Source organism: Drosophila innubila, assembly GCF_004354385.1.
Source record: "Drosophila innubila isolate TH190305 chromosome 3R unlocalized genomic scaffold, UK_Dinn_1.0 2_E_3R, whole genome shotgun sequence".
NCBI classification, from domain to species: domain Eukaryota; kingdom Metazoa; phylum Arthropoda; class Insecta; order Diptera; family Drosophilidae; genus Drosophila; species Drosophila innubila.
Genome location: NW_022995380.1, coordinates 14588977 through 14605884, shown reverse-complemented (window position 1 = coordinate 14605884; position 16908 = coordinate 14588977). Strand labels below are relative to the sequence as shown.

Here is a 16908-nt window from a genome sequence, read left to right as displayed (position 1 = left end):
GCCGGCAAAGCATACAAGGACAACAAGCATAAAGCTCATAACTGAGATTATGGAGAAGCAGCAGATGCCACACAATGGCCATGGACATAACGGAACACACATGTGTGTGTGTGAATGTATGTTATATGGTGGGCGGACGGGCGACATGATGCGAATAAGGATACTCTATATTGCCATGGAACAACGCACATGAACAGCACTCAATGGGCCAAGTTAGCTAGCTGGTTTGGGCCTGGTCTAAAGGACACTGTAGATGGAGCCAACTCAGTCAGAAAGGGAGTCAAAGTGCTCGAACTTCTTATCGAGACCTGCCGGGGAGCAGATGCCTTTGGGGTACGAGCAACATAAATGGGAAAAAGATACTCCTATTTCTGCGTTTGGTGTTTTTTACTTTGCCTCGTTTTTTTTTTGGCTCTTTACAGCTAAAGCTTTCTAAGCATTTTCCAGCATCGACTTAAAGTTCGCTCAATGCCAGCACTTCAACGAAGCCACAGAGCTACCAAGTGCTCATTAGATTTGTGCAAATATTTACGCTGCGACGCCAGGCATAATCTTTATCTGACCCTGTTCCGCTGCTGCCCCTGCCCCTGCCACTGCCACTGCCCTTGCCACTCCCCTCTTCCAGCAGCACCTTCTTTAATGACACCCACAAAAATGTAATTTCATTGCTTGTGCAATTTTTCATTTCGCGTTCATCGCTCAAATAAATAAGAAATGATTTTTTGTGAGTTTTGCTTGTATGTATACTTTTTTGTTATTGACTTTTGGGTTTGTTTTATGCCAAGAGCAGAGTGTGGGTGGAGGAGGGTTGCCTTGGTTCTTAGCCATGTTAAAGCAAATAAATCGCTCAAGTTAGAAAAGCAGCTTTCAATGGAGCATGGAGTGAAGCAAGGTCCGGAAGTACTCAAATATGTTTGCCATTACGCGGAAAATACTAAAAAGAAAAAGAAGAAGAAGCTGTCCAACTTATTGACGAGGCAACTGGACCGTCGAAGGGAGGAAAGGAAGGGAATGTAATATAAAGTGCAATAGTGAGTGGTGAGTTGCAAGTTCAGTCGAGTCTCGATATAGTAAGCACCTGATATAGTGAGCAGCTAAATTTTAAAAACTATTCTTTATTTGGAACAATCGAAATCCCGGAAATTTCAAGCATCACACTATAAACCCTTCTAAATGTCAACCTTGAAAACATAAGAACCATAGTGAACAGACCTTGCAAAAATTAGTAGACTATATTAAGAAACGACTGTAGTTGCATTTTTAATGCCAGTCAGCGGAGAAGTAAACTTGGTAAGAGAAATGTATATGATAGCTTGTTATTTTCTATCTACGAGCGAAAATTGCAGAAAATAATAAACAATGATTACTATTATTAAGAATGTAAAAGTAAAACTATTTTACTTATAGCCTTTGTGAAGACATTCAAATACAACAAGAAAACACAAATGTTCCGCATCGGAACAGGATACAAAGAATGTAAGTATTGAAAGTCCTTGATTGCTAAATATTTTATGATAATTAGTTTTGAATTGTATTTGAAAATTTCATCATACTCAGCGCTAAAGCATACCAAGGATTAATGCCAACAAATTAAACAAAGACCATTATTGTTATCTAACTAAACCGATTTAAGCCTCAGGCTATGCTGCTAATAAATGCCGCAAACACATACAAGCATACACACATGCACACAGTTAAATAAACATCTGAGATTTAGTATTTGCCATTGGCAATCAGTTGGCATATTGCAGCCCCGCATGGCAGGTAATCAAATATCCCCAAAATGCAGCCGCTTTGGAAATGACCACCCACCGCACCAGCCCCGCAACTGCCCCGCACCAAACCTCCTGTCAAAACATTTTCAAGGATAACTACAAAAAATGTTTGCAATGTTTCAAATAAACTTTAACTATCTATAGAATGGCCGAGAACTCAAACAAAAATTAAATTAAAAAAAGGCAAGCGTTTCTGGTTGTTGTTGCAGCTTTCTGCTCACAAATTCTATTTTAAAGTCACATTGAACTGCAGTTAAATGCAACCAAATATTAAAGAAGTGAAAAGAGACAGCAATCAGATGGACGGATATTTAGAGTGCCTCAGTCGCAGCCCATTTCGGTTGCAGCTCTTGTAGTTGTAGAAATTGTTGTTGTTCTTGTTGGTTTCGTTACTTTCAGGTATGGCCAAAAGTTCAATACCAAAAATAGTTTGGTAGAAAATTACTTTGGACAAGTCGACATATAGCACAGAGCGAGAGAGAGAGAAAGAGAGAGAGAGAGGATATCTCTAATGATGTACGGCCATGTATGTGACTGTGTGTGTGTCAAAGTAAAACTTTAATGAATAATGGACCAGCAGTTGCAAAAGTGGTAAAGGTGGAAAGCGGCAAGGATCAGACTCGAGGTTGGGAGCTACTAATGAACCACACTAAAGTTTCGAGTTAAGTAAAACTAATAATATTGATGTAAATTTATATATTTATTTAAATTAGTTTCGGTATCAAAAACATAGAAATAGAGCTAAATCAAAATTGATTACTTGTAAAATTTGTCAAATTTTATCTAATAAATTGCGAGTCTAATTAACTTTATTTCAAATCATTAAGATTATTATTAAGAGCAATAAACAAAGACTATTACAAGACAAATTAAACTAGAAATTAACAATAATAGAATAGAATTCACATTACAAGTGCAATCGTATTTTGATAAGACATTTTGAGGACACCTTCCAGCAATTTCCTTGTGTTTGTCTAGTGTTTGTAATCACGGCATTAAATACGCTTCAATGAATCACTTTAAAGTATTTGCTCCATTCTACAAACACAACAACAACAAATTGCCGCATAAATTGCTACAATTATGTCTAATTAAATGTAAATTTTGAAGCTCATGCGATTGTCGAGCACTTTCGACTTCTCGACTAACACGTCAACAGTGTAGCATTGACCTTACCCAAGCCAAAGTCAAGTCTGTCCCTCACCCTGCCACGTCCACCACACCGCATTACATTAAAAGGAGTCGTCAGCCTGTGTCGCCTCCAGCTGACAGCTGTAATCCTCCTGCTTATTCTCCATTCTGACTGCCTTGCTTAATTTCCCTCCAAAGTCCATGCTGTAATTTACAAAATAAGCCGCAGACAGGCAGCAACAATACAATAGAGAAAAAACTTTTTGTTAAAGTTACCCGACTTTAATACACCTACACTGTAAAGTTAAATTCTCTGGAAATAATTAAGTAACTACAGAAAAATAGATAATATAAATGTGTTCAACAAGAGGCAACTAGGTAAGAGTGAAGATCATTTGTCATATTGATATTTACACTATAAATAGATATTAAATATTTTAAGAAACTGCTCTTGTTTCATCTTACTGTTTATTAATTTTTCCTTTCCACTTAATATACCCCTTATATACTTTTTTTAAAGGGTATAATTGAAAAAGCAAGAAAATTACCAGACGCTGTCATCGGATGGCGACACGTTCTGCCCACACCTGACATCACAACAAAAACAAAAACAACAACAACAACAGCAATAACAAGCAGCGGCTGGTGTTGTTGCTTGCCACTTGTGGCATGCCTCACAGTCAAATTGCACCTAGACATTAAACTCGAGCAGTCGTTCACTCTCGAGATTTGCTACAATTTTTTATGTTTCTTCAAGGGTATCTCTATAACTCACCTCTTCGACACGCGCGCCAGTTAAGTTGCAGTTACTTTTATTGTTGTTGTTGTAGCTGTTGTTATGCTGAATTGCATTGCTGTTAGCTGTAAGGTAGAACAAAAAGCCTCCATGAGTCATAAAATAATTTTTCTTCAACGCCTCGCTTAAAACTCAATTTTTATTTTTATATATATCTCGCTGCGCCACGACAGAGATAAAAATATACATAAAAAAAACTGAGGGAAGGCAACAACAGAAATGGAAATATATGATCTGCCGCCATTTACATTGTATCTTAAAGATACAAAGCTATTAAATGCCAGGTAATTGATATTTTATGCAAATTTGGCTGGCCAAGCAACGAGGGAAACTCTTCAATAATAATTTATTTAAATTAAATTTCCGTTCTGTTTTGCAATTTATAAATATTTACTTAGTTTTTCGATAACAGCAACGCCCTGAGTGCAATGATTCATTAAGGCTTACTTTTATATATTGTATCATTTTGCACAAGAATATTTGCGGCCTGAAGTCAACGCTGAGCTCTGCTCACCGGGGGACCTGTATACAATATATATGTATATATGTATAAATATCTGTTTCCAGTCGGTTGTCTGTTGCCTGTTGTCTCTGTCTCTCAGTCATGTATTCGTGCAAGTGACTGGCTTTGTTGCACGTACCCCTTTGCCCCATTTTTCCCTGTATGCGGGCTCAGTTCCCAAAGCTATGCAAAATGTGCAGTCTCTGCTTTTCATTAACTGGCCTGCAATTTGGTTGAGACTGTTCTCCAAGCATAAAATTTGACAACTGTTGGTGAATGTATCTCAAATTGAGAGATGTGCACTACTCTTCTGGGCTATACGAAATAATGGGGTCTGTTTGACTTAACATAAATAATTTTTCACTAGAATTAAAAGATCTACAGCTTATTTTCTTATGATGTTAAAATGTCTCCTTTATTCGCTTATTCATGCAATTTAAGTTTGTTAGAATTTTCAATTTATTATCAATGTAAGCTCCTCTTATCCTGTTAGCTTTCAATGAATTCGGTGAGACCTCGTCTTTTCTGATATATTTTAGACGAATACAAATATTTTAGATACCGACATTAAATACAATAGAAGCAGAAGCCACAATTCTCATACATATGCATTTTCAAAACAACTCTTTATTTACATTTCAATCTGCATATTTTTGGCAGACACAGAATATAACTAAACTCAAAGGAGATGAGAGCGAGGGATAAAGAGATGAAAGAGGAAAGCCAAAAACCGAGATACCTTAATGGTGCAGTGTCATTTACAACAAAGCTCACCTGAATAACTTTTTTCAAAAGTTTACACAGAATCTTATGAAAATATTTTTACACATTTGCTGAAGGGAAATAATTAAAGAAAACATTTTACTGAAAGATGAAATTGTTTATCCCATTGACTTTTCAATTAATGAAAGTTTGCTTATAAATGCCGGATAAAGTCAACTGGGGAATTTTTGTTTGTTTCGTCTTGGCTCAAATTATTTCAATTTGTCCAAAATAATACATCTAATGAAATTCCATGCCATTAAAGAATGCCCTGCTCTGGGGAAATTAAAGAGCAATAAAACTTATCGAGCTGTCACAGGCTGTGACACTGATTGAAAATATAAACTGTCAGAGACAACGAGAGGCAGGTCGAGTTGTGATCAAATGAGGAGAGGTGAGTTGAGTGATAGCCTTGCATGATATTACTATTTTTGCACATATAAATTATGCAAAACTCTGAGCCACAGCGTACATCAAAATGTATTTCAAATATTTGGCTGGCGAAAGTGTTGAATATTTGCTAAGATCCTGAGGCACTGCCAGTATATGTCAGGACACATGAGAATGTGCCAGGATGAGCCCGAGCAGGAGCATAAAATATTCTGCAACGACGAAGTTTGCAATAGTTGTTGCTCTTATCTAATAGCAGTAAGTAAAGCCAAAATATTTTTTTAATTTTATTTTCTCACACATTAAGTTTATTCAGTACGAGTAGTTGATATATGTATGTAAGTCGACACAAGATACTTGTGTCCATTAAAAAGAGTTTTTTTGGGAACAGCTCACATACATTTAATTTATACTGTGCAAAAGTAAATGAATATCATCAGCTGAGTCTGACTAAAAGTTTCATAAATAAAACTCGAAGTTTTCGAATAATGATAACCAATTGTTAAGTAAAACTAATCTTAAATAACTGACCATACGAATAGGTCTCAACAATTGCACAACAATATAATTAGGGTATTTAAATGGCAAAAGAGATCTTTGAAAACTCATTAACACTCTAAGAGTGTTAATTCATTTTAAAAGCTTAAGGGTAAATTACTTAATTATATCAGATACTAGTAAACATTTGACGGATATGCTTAAATCTTTAAATGTCAATTTAATCATTAAATTATTAATTCGTCTTAAAAGTTCAATGGACGCGGAATCATTGAAAAGTCTACTCTACAAGGGATTAAATTACATTAAATTCACATTAGCTAAATGCACACGAGTGCAAATTAAAACGAGCTCAAATATCAAACAGTTCGTAAAATGACAACTGATAACAGTACAAAGCAATTGTGTATTCGAATAGCATCAGATAAGGAATGTGTGTCTATATAATTTATGTACTATATGAAGTCGTCTAGAATTTATTGGGCTTATAAATAATCAGCAGAAAACAAACGTATAGTTAGGCAGATCTAATGAAAATGTACATAAGAAAAATGTACAAGGAAAATTTCAATTAGCGTATACACCAAAAAAGACAACTAAAACAAGAAACAAAAAAAATAAAACAGTACTGATAAAATCTCTGCTTTTCCTCAACTCGAACTCTGGGCTTAAACTCGACTCGAATCGACTCAACTAAAAGTTGACAATTAAAAAGTTTGCTACTGCGATTTTGTTGTTAATATTGTTGTTGCTTCTTGCTGTCTGGCTGCCTAAATGAGTATTTTTTCTGTCAACAAAAAAAGTGCAGACAAAGTTGTGCTAAAACTGCAAAACTGTGCAAATTAGTTTTGTTTTTAATTTGGCATGATTTAAATTATTTCTCTTGCTTTGTTCTTTAGCAACTCCTCCTTTTGCAACAGATGTGAGAATACCATGTGTTTGAATAGTTAGCAAATTAAAATTCTTTCAACAAGTTGTCGCTAAATGGGCAGACTGGGAGAGCCAGAGAGAGAGAGAGAGAGTGAGAAAGAGTTGGGGAGGGAGTGAGAGCGAGTCAGTTGTTCAATCAAATTAAAGTTACATTTCATGTACTGTGCCGAAGCTGAAGCCAGTTTTGTATCAAGAGGCGCAGGCAACGAAGACGTGTGGGCGACACTGGCGACAGACAGACCGACAAAGCCAACAGTTCTCATATACACAGCAATACATATGAACTTACCTCACTAGCCGCTGCGACTGCGCTGCTTGCAGCGTTGACAAAACAGGTTTTTTTGTTGTATTTGCTGCTACTTCGACTGCTAGCTTCTTCTTGCTTGTGTTAGCGTTGCTTGAGTGAGAAGTAAGCACTTTTTCCAATACTTTTTCAGCCCTTGCGAAATACACTCGTTAGAGTTATTGTTGTTGTTGTGGTTGTTGTTGCTGCTGTTAAGCCATATGCTACTTGCAATTAATTAAGCCCAACAATTGGCCAGCAAACAAAAGAAATCAACGCGACACACGGCAAACACGATACACAAATACAAATAGAGGCATAACACACAAATATGCACACACACTTTCATACATACACATACATATACATATATGTATATGTGTTTAACCTGTGTGCTTCACTTGTCGCTCCGGCGTAGGCGGCAAAGCGTGCGTAGCTGCTGGACAGCGGGATGGCAGCTGAGAGGAGCAAGCTGGGGACAAGCAGTTAACGCGCGACGCTGATGAGACTACAAAGACGACAAATAAGAATGTTTATGCGTATGCGAATGCGAATGCGAGAGAAAGATGCGCTGACGTTCGCACAGCACAAAGTTTATAAACAAACTGAGCTTCGATGTTGGCATTGACGACGGCGCAGCGTCAGCGTCGGCGTCAGCATCGGCGTCAGCGTCTACGCCATTGTTGCCGGCAGCCAACGCCAACCAGGTTGCGTTTGAACTTTGGACGAGAACTTGTTTGCCGCCGCTCTGTGTGTTGTGTGAGGCTGTACATATGTATGTGTCCATGTGCGTGTGTGAGTGGGTGGCTTGTGGAGCCGACAAGCGGCACAGTGGAACAAAGCTATGTTATAATTCGTTGTTTATTACTAATATTGTAAATATTTTAATTGTTGTTATATTTTTGCAGTGACTATAATTATTTCGTGCAAATCATTGAATTATTTATAGTATTTTCAAGATATAATTTACATTTAAAATTGATGTTATTTTTATGTCCAATTTGATTACAAAATCCACTGTCCTCTAACTTTAATGCCAGCTCTCGCTTGTTCGCTTGCAACATGTTCAAGTTCGAAGCGCTGCATAAGCGAGGTTACATTTACAAGTTGCCAAAGACACAACCAAACAGCAACAACAACATACGTGACATATTCCAAAGAAAATAGGGAATATTCCCATTTAAAGAGGCTATGCAACAAGCTGAATATTGTATTGTGTTTTCTTATTTACTGTTTCATTTAGATGTTGTGTTACCAACTGCATCTGTGTTAAAAAAAACTGACATGTCTGTAATGCTTTTCAAAGGGTATCACATAGTCGTTAGCTATGTTCACGTTCTCTCCTCTATGTGGAGTTTTGCTTTGGCGACAGAGAAGCTGACGTTTTCGCTTCAGCATTTTTGTTTTTTCTTTTCTGCTTTATTTTTTTTTATGTATTTTGATTTTGTGTTAATTTCTTGTGCTGCCGGCTGTCACGACGCAACGCCGCTGTCGCCGCTGGCGTCGCTGCTGTCGCTAAGTCAATTTTAAGGTTTATTTGAATTTCATTTTTTTGTAGTTTTTCCTCTGCTCTGCTGCGTACATATTTCTGTCTGTTTTTCTTTATTTTTTCCATTTATTTTGTCGCCTTGTTGCTGCTGCTTGGCAATATTTATGTTATTTTTAGTGTTGTATGTAAATTTGTGCTGCATCTACGCTGCGGCGTGTCTCCTGGGTATTATGCTAATGAGGCAGCTTTTATGCCAGGCCAGATCTGGGAGCGGACTGTACTAAATTCATTCAATTGCCAGTTGTGAGTGTTGCCTGTTGCGCAAACTAATAACAATTTAATTTTCAATCGAATTATGCAGAATTTGATAAGCACACACACAATTGCAGCCACACGCACGCAAAAGACTTAACATACATATTGACAGAACTCATATTTTAGGGCTATTGAATTGAATTCACATAATTCAATTTCCAACTGCCAATGAGCCGAACATGAGAGATTACTACCTACATACAATATGAATTTCACATTTCAAATTACGCATACGCAACATGGACTGCTGTAAAATACATTTCATTGGCATATTGATAGCAATGATGAGAACACCGCACAAAGGTTGAGGTTAAATGATTTGGCAGGTTTGAGTCTGGTTTACGATTTAAGCCACAGCCCCACAATCAACAAAGACAACAGCCACTGACGAAACTAGTCAAAGGATGCAACAATCAGGATGCAGGAGACAAGAGTCGACACCGTTAATGATGCTGCGAGTGCTACACATGTGTGACTAGATTGCTTGCAACCGAAGCTGAAACTAAACTGAAGCTGAATTTGGAGCAGGCACCGAATGCACTCATGCAGATTGATTGGCCACAGACATTTACCAATGACAGCAACAGAAAAAAACTTTTAATCGTAACTACATGTCCGCCTGGCAAGACATGGTGGGAGTTGGGTGAGACAAGAATGTAGAAGCCTTACTTCCAGTTAACAGTCTGATGAGTATTTGGCTTTGGTGTTGCCTGCCACAGTGTCCAAATTGACCCGAATAACTCAGAGCCCATTGTGGAGCTTAGTTATTTGGCTCCTGTGTATCTATTGATCTATTGGCTGCTTTAACTTTTGTATGTCTAAGCGTTGTTAGCCAAAGTTTAAATAGAAAAATTAACCTGCTGTTGAAATACAGGTCAGGCATCAAACAGAGTAAACGCCTTTAACCAGAGTTTCAGCCAGAGATTAAAGTAGCTTTACCTACTGCTACTCAAGGGGTACTTACCTTTCCTTACTGAGAACTGAAAGGAAGAGTAGGCACCAAATCAAAAGGAACTGCTTTAAAACTCTAAAAAAAAATTGAATTGAAAATTATCGATTGAACTGAAATTATAAATAATTTCACAGATATTCGCTCATAACTTTCTAATAAAGGTTTAACATTTCCATGTTAATGATTACATCCAAAATAAATTGAATAATCCGATTATTAACTTAAACAGTTGAATGCCAATTAGTTGGTCAAAGAAAATGTAATTTATAATAAATTTGTAAATTACTATCAATTATATCATAATTCACTGTTGTAGGTTTTTAAAATGAGTGTTTTATTTATATAAATTAATTGTACTTTTACATTGTTACCTGCTTTATCGCTCATACGTCCCATTAAGCGCAACATTTGAGACTATTATTTATGCACTTCTACTATAAATATATAAACATGGTTCTTATATTTGTTTTAGTTGCTGTTGTTGTTGTTATCGGGCGCTGGGCTAATTAGTCTGTTAGTCTGGCCATTGATAAAGTCATCCTAAATTTGGCGACATCGCGGCGCCGGTTTGTGTGATGCAGCTGCATATTGGCGTGATTTATGAAGCGACTGCGATAAAGAGCAAAATATATTCAAAACTATTGCAGACTATGTGCTAATGAGGTCTGAGGTTGGCAGTGCAGCATAGTGCAGTGCAGTGGGTCTAAATACTCGTAAATCCATTGAAAATGTTCTGTGAAACATAAAAACCGCTTAACCGGGAGTCACAGCTGTTAGTGTATGTGTGCTTGTGTGTGGGAAAAAAAAACTCTCTCTCTCTCTCTCTCTTTGCTAATGACCAAAGCGGATTTCGCTCACGCTGTTGGCATTTAATTTTTTTTCAATCATAAATTTAAATAAGCCGCTGCTCAGTAAAAAAGACCAAAACCAAAAAAAAATGTCGAGAATCTGCAAAAGGCGTTGGGGCGTCCCATTTTTTTGTATTTTTTGTTTTTGCCTAATGCGACGATATAAAATTTAATTTTGCATAATTAATGTCGCACTACAGGCCAAACATGGCCAAAAGAAAATTCATTAATATGATTTAGGCCCCTCGAGCGCAAAAACAACAACAACAATCAAGCCAAAGGCGAAAGGGTAACATTCCCAAAAAGGAAGCTATTTATGTGTATAGTATTTGTTTGGGTCCCGACGCCCCATGCATGACTGACTTTCCATAACCTTTTTCCCTTTTGACCAGGCCAAGGGTTGAGTCAAAGCAAAAGGACCTAAAATACAACAAACAGCAAAAAAAATAAATAAGATAAAAAGTAATTTAAATCTATGGCAAGTTTGTAACATCGACGTGAGCTTAATAAGAGATAAAACAAATCAATGAGCGAAGCATAGATTGGAAGGGTGACGTATAGATTCAGATTCTTAACTTAAATCTATGAGAAATATTTATAACATCACTAAAATATCTGACAATACTACTTTTTTGAATATGCATTATAAAATCTCTACTCGCAATAATGATTTTAGCGTATATCCATTAATAAGCTTATAAATCTAATCATTCTAATGACATTATTTATAAGCATATTTAAAACTGATAGGTCAATACATATAATAAAAGTATAAAAGTATCAAAACGAATACAAAATAGAAGAATTATATAAAAATAAATTTGTATAAATATATTGACCTAAGAAACACTGTATTTTACAATATTTCAAGCATTTGCAAATATTTTTTTTGAAGTGTATCTGCCTATCTGGTAATGCACAATTTCGGCGTAAACTTATCACGTACCATGTAGGGACATTAAAAAGAGTTTAATCAGCACGCGTCAGGCACAAGGATGAGGCTTTTAACGCTATTCGCATCGGTGTGTAGCTGTGTGTGTGTGTGCTTGAGGGGGGTTGAGTGTAGTTATATGTCCAGTCAACTATCGCCGCTTTGGACATATGGCCCAGCAGCAAAACCACCCACTTGCCAAACCATTTGCCTTGTTTATTTGTATTGGCTGTGGCGATGGATTTATGGCCTAAATCGTTCAACGTGCGCTTTAAATGCCTGAAGTGTGTATGTGTGCGAGTATGTGTTGGTGTGTGCGTGTGTGTGTATGTGCTCTACAAATATGCCAAAAGCACGCGCTTTTCTAAGCCACGCACACACCCACACACGCACTCATACACTACCTTTCGCTTTGACATTTGCGTTGGTTTGCTTGCCTCGTGTCGTATACGCAATTTTTGACTCCTAACGCCTTTTTCGACGTTTGTACGCTTTGACCATGTGACCAACCAATGATTTTCATTTTCATTTAATTTTTTATTAAAGTTGTTCTTGTTGCTGCTGCTTTGGGTGTTGTTGTTATTTGTTTTTGGCAATATTGCGCAAAAGTTTTCAATGCTTTTCCAAGCGGAAATCTTAACTATTGCTTTTTGCTTGGCATGATTGTTGTTGCTATTGCTGTAGCTGTTGTCATTTTTCATAACTTGACCTTTTTGGCCAACGTTTGTGTCGTAAAAATTGTTTGTTATTGTTACACTTTTATGACCAAAAATGGCCGCACGTACACGATAACAACAGCAACGGGGCAGCAACAACAACCACCAAAGCGGAAAACAGCAACAATTTCTTCTAATACATTCTATAACCAATATAAATGTCATTTATGTTCTGGACAGTTTTGCAACGACTACAAGGACAGGGCACTGGTCATGGGGTTAGCAGTGAAAACTGTCATGGTCAGCGATACAAAAATAGAAAGCGAACAAAAAAGAAGGAGCATAGAATGCTGCCAGCAGGAAAAACTAACATAGAATAGTAACAAACACATGTGCACTTGACACAGGCACCACACACCAGGAGAGTGAGTGAGATAGATGGAGGGGAGGGAAGGGGAGGGGTGTGTAAGTTTGTACTCTGTTTTGAGTGAGAGTGCGATAAGCACCACAAATGAAAGCAATAGCACCACTTAGTGGCACTTGAGGATATGCAAAAGCGTCAAGCACTTCCGGCTTATCGTGCTGTCGGTGTGTGTGTTTGTATTTGTGTTTGCCTGTCTGTGTGAGTGTGAATTGTTGGCAAAGGGAAAAAGGATCTGAAGCAATGATGGGATTGTGTTTTTGTAATGCGACTGATTGTGAGTTATTTAAAGTGCACTAGATTAACCAACGAGTACAAGTTATGTCAAGTATTTGCCAGAGTTTAACCTCTTTCAATTGAATTTATCTTATACAAATATGAGATTTGTCAAGTATCTAAAGTAATCCTGAAATGCGATATTAAAGATTGACTTGCAAAACATAAATCTCTTAAAGACATTTTCAGGCGTTCATCTGTTATATAAATATGTTTTGTATTAAGTATTATTCTTGCAAAAAAAAAAAACACTTACATACATACATTAATTTATATGCATGTACTTACATAAATCTTATTTATATGTTGTGTCTGTTTTATGTGTCTCAACCTTCAGAAGTGGCTCAGCTTGGCGTTTTCGAACGACTGCAATATTATAAATGCGGAAGGCATCACTTTAAAATGGCGTCATGCTGTTTATGCCCTGTGTAAAAGTTAGCAAAGGGCGTATTAGTTTATATATTAAATTGTTATTCAACAACAATGCATTAACTGATAATATTGCCAAGTACTTATCAACCTATAATTTAATCAACTATTTACAGGGTATCTTCACAGTTCAGGCACTTTTATATTGAGGCATCAACTATATATATATACACTCAAACCGCACTGCTGATGTTCTTATTATTGCATTAGCTGCCGCTGTCGCTAAATCGGAGTCAACATGGAATGGTATTAAGGTTTGATGGAGGATACAGAACTGAGAAAAGGATAAGCGTTAAGGTCTGAGTGTGGGTAGTGTGTAAAACAACATATACATATGTTGTTTTTACCAACTGAATTTCTTGTTATATTTTTATTATTATTATAATTTTATGAATTGTTGTATCCACTCATATTTATTATTATGCATGTCGTGCGCTTTCGCCAAAAAGGAAAACAATATTTCAACCCTTTGTGCTCAATGGTGGTGCGGTGGTGCGTTGGCTGAGGGAATAGGAGATTGTTTGGCTTTGCATTTAATGTGTTGTAAATATTGAAGAAATATTCTTTTCATTTCGATTTTTTGTGTGACATTTTTGTAAGCAAACGCAACTTTCGCTAAGAATTTCTGAATATTTTCCAGATTTTATAGACTTATGTTGACATAAAAAAACTGCCTATTAATAAGAGAAAAAAATCTGTTGGCTAACACATAAATTTGTTCATCATACGAGTTTTTCCATATTTTTTGTATGTTCTTTTCTGTGTGCTGTCTGACTTTTGATGCCACACTTTTTGTCGCGTTCGCTTTTCGTTTTTGCTTTGTACATTCTTTTCAGTTTGTTCTTTATTTTGGTTTTTATCTTTTTTCACTATTTCGGTACACAATTTGATTTATTTTTAGTGTCAACTAAACTGGCATGCAAAATATTACGCTATTAAAAGGTTTTTATCTCTGCGATATTAAACAAGAATAAACACAATTTATTGACAGACTTGTTGACGGTCTATAGCTGCCATAGAGTTAACTCGTAATGCTGTCAACGCTCTGATGTATAAAGTCATTTTATTAACTCTACGCGCAAAAAAATTTAATAGTTTTAAGCTTTGCCAAAAAAAATTTAAACCGGATTTTTATTTCATTTTAAATGCATTCAAAATATCTTAATTTTTTTAAATAAGTAAACCGCTTATATTTTTCTTAAATTTATCTTCTAAATAAATTTTTAATACCGCCAAAATTATATATTATATTCAATTATATTGTAATAAAATGTAATAATTAATAAATTTAAAGCATTCTTCGCCATCTTAAAAATTTATAAAACTTTTTAAAACAATGGATAATTACTTTAAGCATGAGAAACAGTGGCTCCTAAACTGTACATGTGCTTTTAGCCTCGACAACTTAGCCAAGCACAATGCCTTGCAAACTGCGCGCATGATTCAGCTTTATTTTTAACTTTAATAGTCCAATTACAATATAAAAATTATATTTGTTAATATGACACATTTGTCAACATTTTAAAATACAGAATTAAATAAAATAAATATAAGAATTAATTAAATTAAAAGCTTTATAAAACATTTAGTTTTAGCTCCAATATATTTTAAATAAAATTGACTTCATATTTTATGCATATCTCATCTGATGTGAATTTTAAATTATCTTTTAACTGTCAGACAGCGCAGCGATGCGGCTGCACTCTATCTAATGTGTCAGTATTTATAGCAGCCACCACAATTGACAGCTGCTGCAACAGTTGTCTTCCACATTTTGGCGCCAAAAATAGCTGCAAACGTAAACAAAAGTTAACCTTCAGTCGTAAAAGTGCTCAAAGCCATGGCCAAAGCTCGCTCCTCCGCTTTGTTGCTCTCTCGCGTAATATTTGTTTGAGTCGTTTACAGCTGCCGCAAATGTGGGTCACACGTTGCGTATGAGTGATATTTTTACTGCTGACATTGTCGAGCAGTCAGTTGTGCGCGAGACGCGTGCGATGAGCAACCGTTGGTATTTTTACGCCTCCAGTCGCTTTTATTGTCACAAGTGAAGAAAATACGGAGCGCGCGCTTTTCTTTTGTGGAAATTCCGGCTCGCCAGCCTCGAATCAATAGCTTAAGTGAAAGGACTTAAAGAAAAAGTGTCGCCAGCAATTGTGCGGTTGGTTTTCTAGCTGTGCACAATTCGTTTGCCTTTGTTTCTTGTAACGTCTTGTGGCCGCACTTTTATTACTCAAGTGGCAGCAGCAACAACAACTGATACTGCACGACTGTAAGCGAAATTTGCAAGTCAAAATTAAAAATGTAGTAGTTGTAAGTGAATGCGGGTCCAGAGAGGAATCTGTCAAACCTTTGGTTATCGCTTTACTTGCTGTTTATTGCTGTTGTCAGGATAATGTTTCTGTGCTTCTTCTTTTTGACCGAAGCTCTGTTTTGCTCTGGAAGTTGTGAAAATTACACATACGTACCGTTGTCAGTACACAAGTGACGCGTCGCTTTGAAGTGTCGCAGCCAAAGCAAACACACAAAGAGATATGTCGCTTGACAGCAACAGACAGACACACAAACGGACAAACGGACGCCAAGGATAATTAAAGTGAAACCACATCCAGGGGCAACAACAGGCCCTTCAAGTGGGGGTGTCATGTACTTTTGTGTGGCAGTTATTGTTATTACTGTTGTGGTTGATCACGTACGCGGGTATTTTCTCGGTATGACAAATGTACACTCTGTTTACAGCTGTGACAGGCGTCTCTTTGGGAGGGAAAATCTTGTAGCAAATTATCACTCGCACTTATTCAATGCAAAAAATACTCTGTAAAAATTCAAAGCAAAAGCTTATGACTTTGAGATGCAATATGTAGTTAATCCATGACAAATATACTTTCAAAATACAGTTTACAAATAGGCTTTTTAGTTTTATTTGTTTTATTAAAAATTTTACTTGCTGAAAATTGCTTAGAGAAAATAAAAAAAAAAACGTATTAATTACAACAATAACATTGATAAGTGAAAATTTGCATGAGTGTTTCGAAAAATAAAATACACTTTGAATAGGGTGTATTGTAGTCGATTACTTAACACAAGCATTTGCTAAATTGTTTCCCTTAGCCGCTACCAATGATTTCCGTTCGTGTTTCCTTTGTTTCTTTTTTATGAGAATTTTTTGGAGGCAGTTGCTTTTTTTTTGGTCTTGTCCCATCTTACCTTGCCTTGCCGCAATGTTTGTGGTCATTTTATTGGATTTGCCAGGACACAACTTTTGTATAATTCATAAGCAAACATTCCAATTGTGCATTTAGTAGGTTTTTTACTTGTTTTTGTGCCCTTGCTTTGTGTTAGCGTCCGGCAGGACGGCTGATTGAGGCGATAATAATGTCTATTAATAGCTCCCGTCCCACCGCCTTCTTCTGACTTTTATATAGTTGACCGAACAAGAAGGGAAATAGAAGTGTGTATGAATATACTTGTATTCGTAAGCTGGCATATTTGTTAGCTAATTTAATAGCCTGCATGTTGAGCAACAT

At 36.5% G+C, this 16908-nt stretch overlaps 1 protein-coding gene across 3 annotated transcripts in view; it reads right to left on the bottom strand.

The window, feature by feature from the left end:
• LOC117791984 (SLIT and NTRK-like protein 1) overlaps nucleotides 1-7655 on the bottom strand; it is a 39812-nt gene extending 32157 nt beyond the window's left edge. For 2 of the 3 annotated variants that reach the window (XM_034631934.1, XM_034631936.1), the window contains exon 1: nucleotides 7074-7655. The gene's annotated coding sequence lies outside the window, so the exon portion shown is untranslated. Of the gene's footprint in view, nucleotides 1-3681; nucleotides 3768-7073 lie in introns of all 3 variants that reach the window. The other variant, XM_034631933.1, reaches the window with a different exon arrangement.
• Between the last annotated feature and the right edge of the window lie 9253 nt (nucleotides 7656-16908).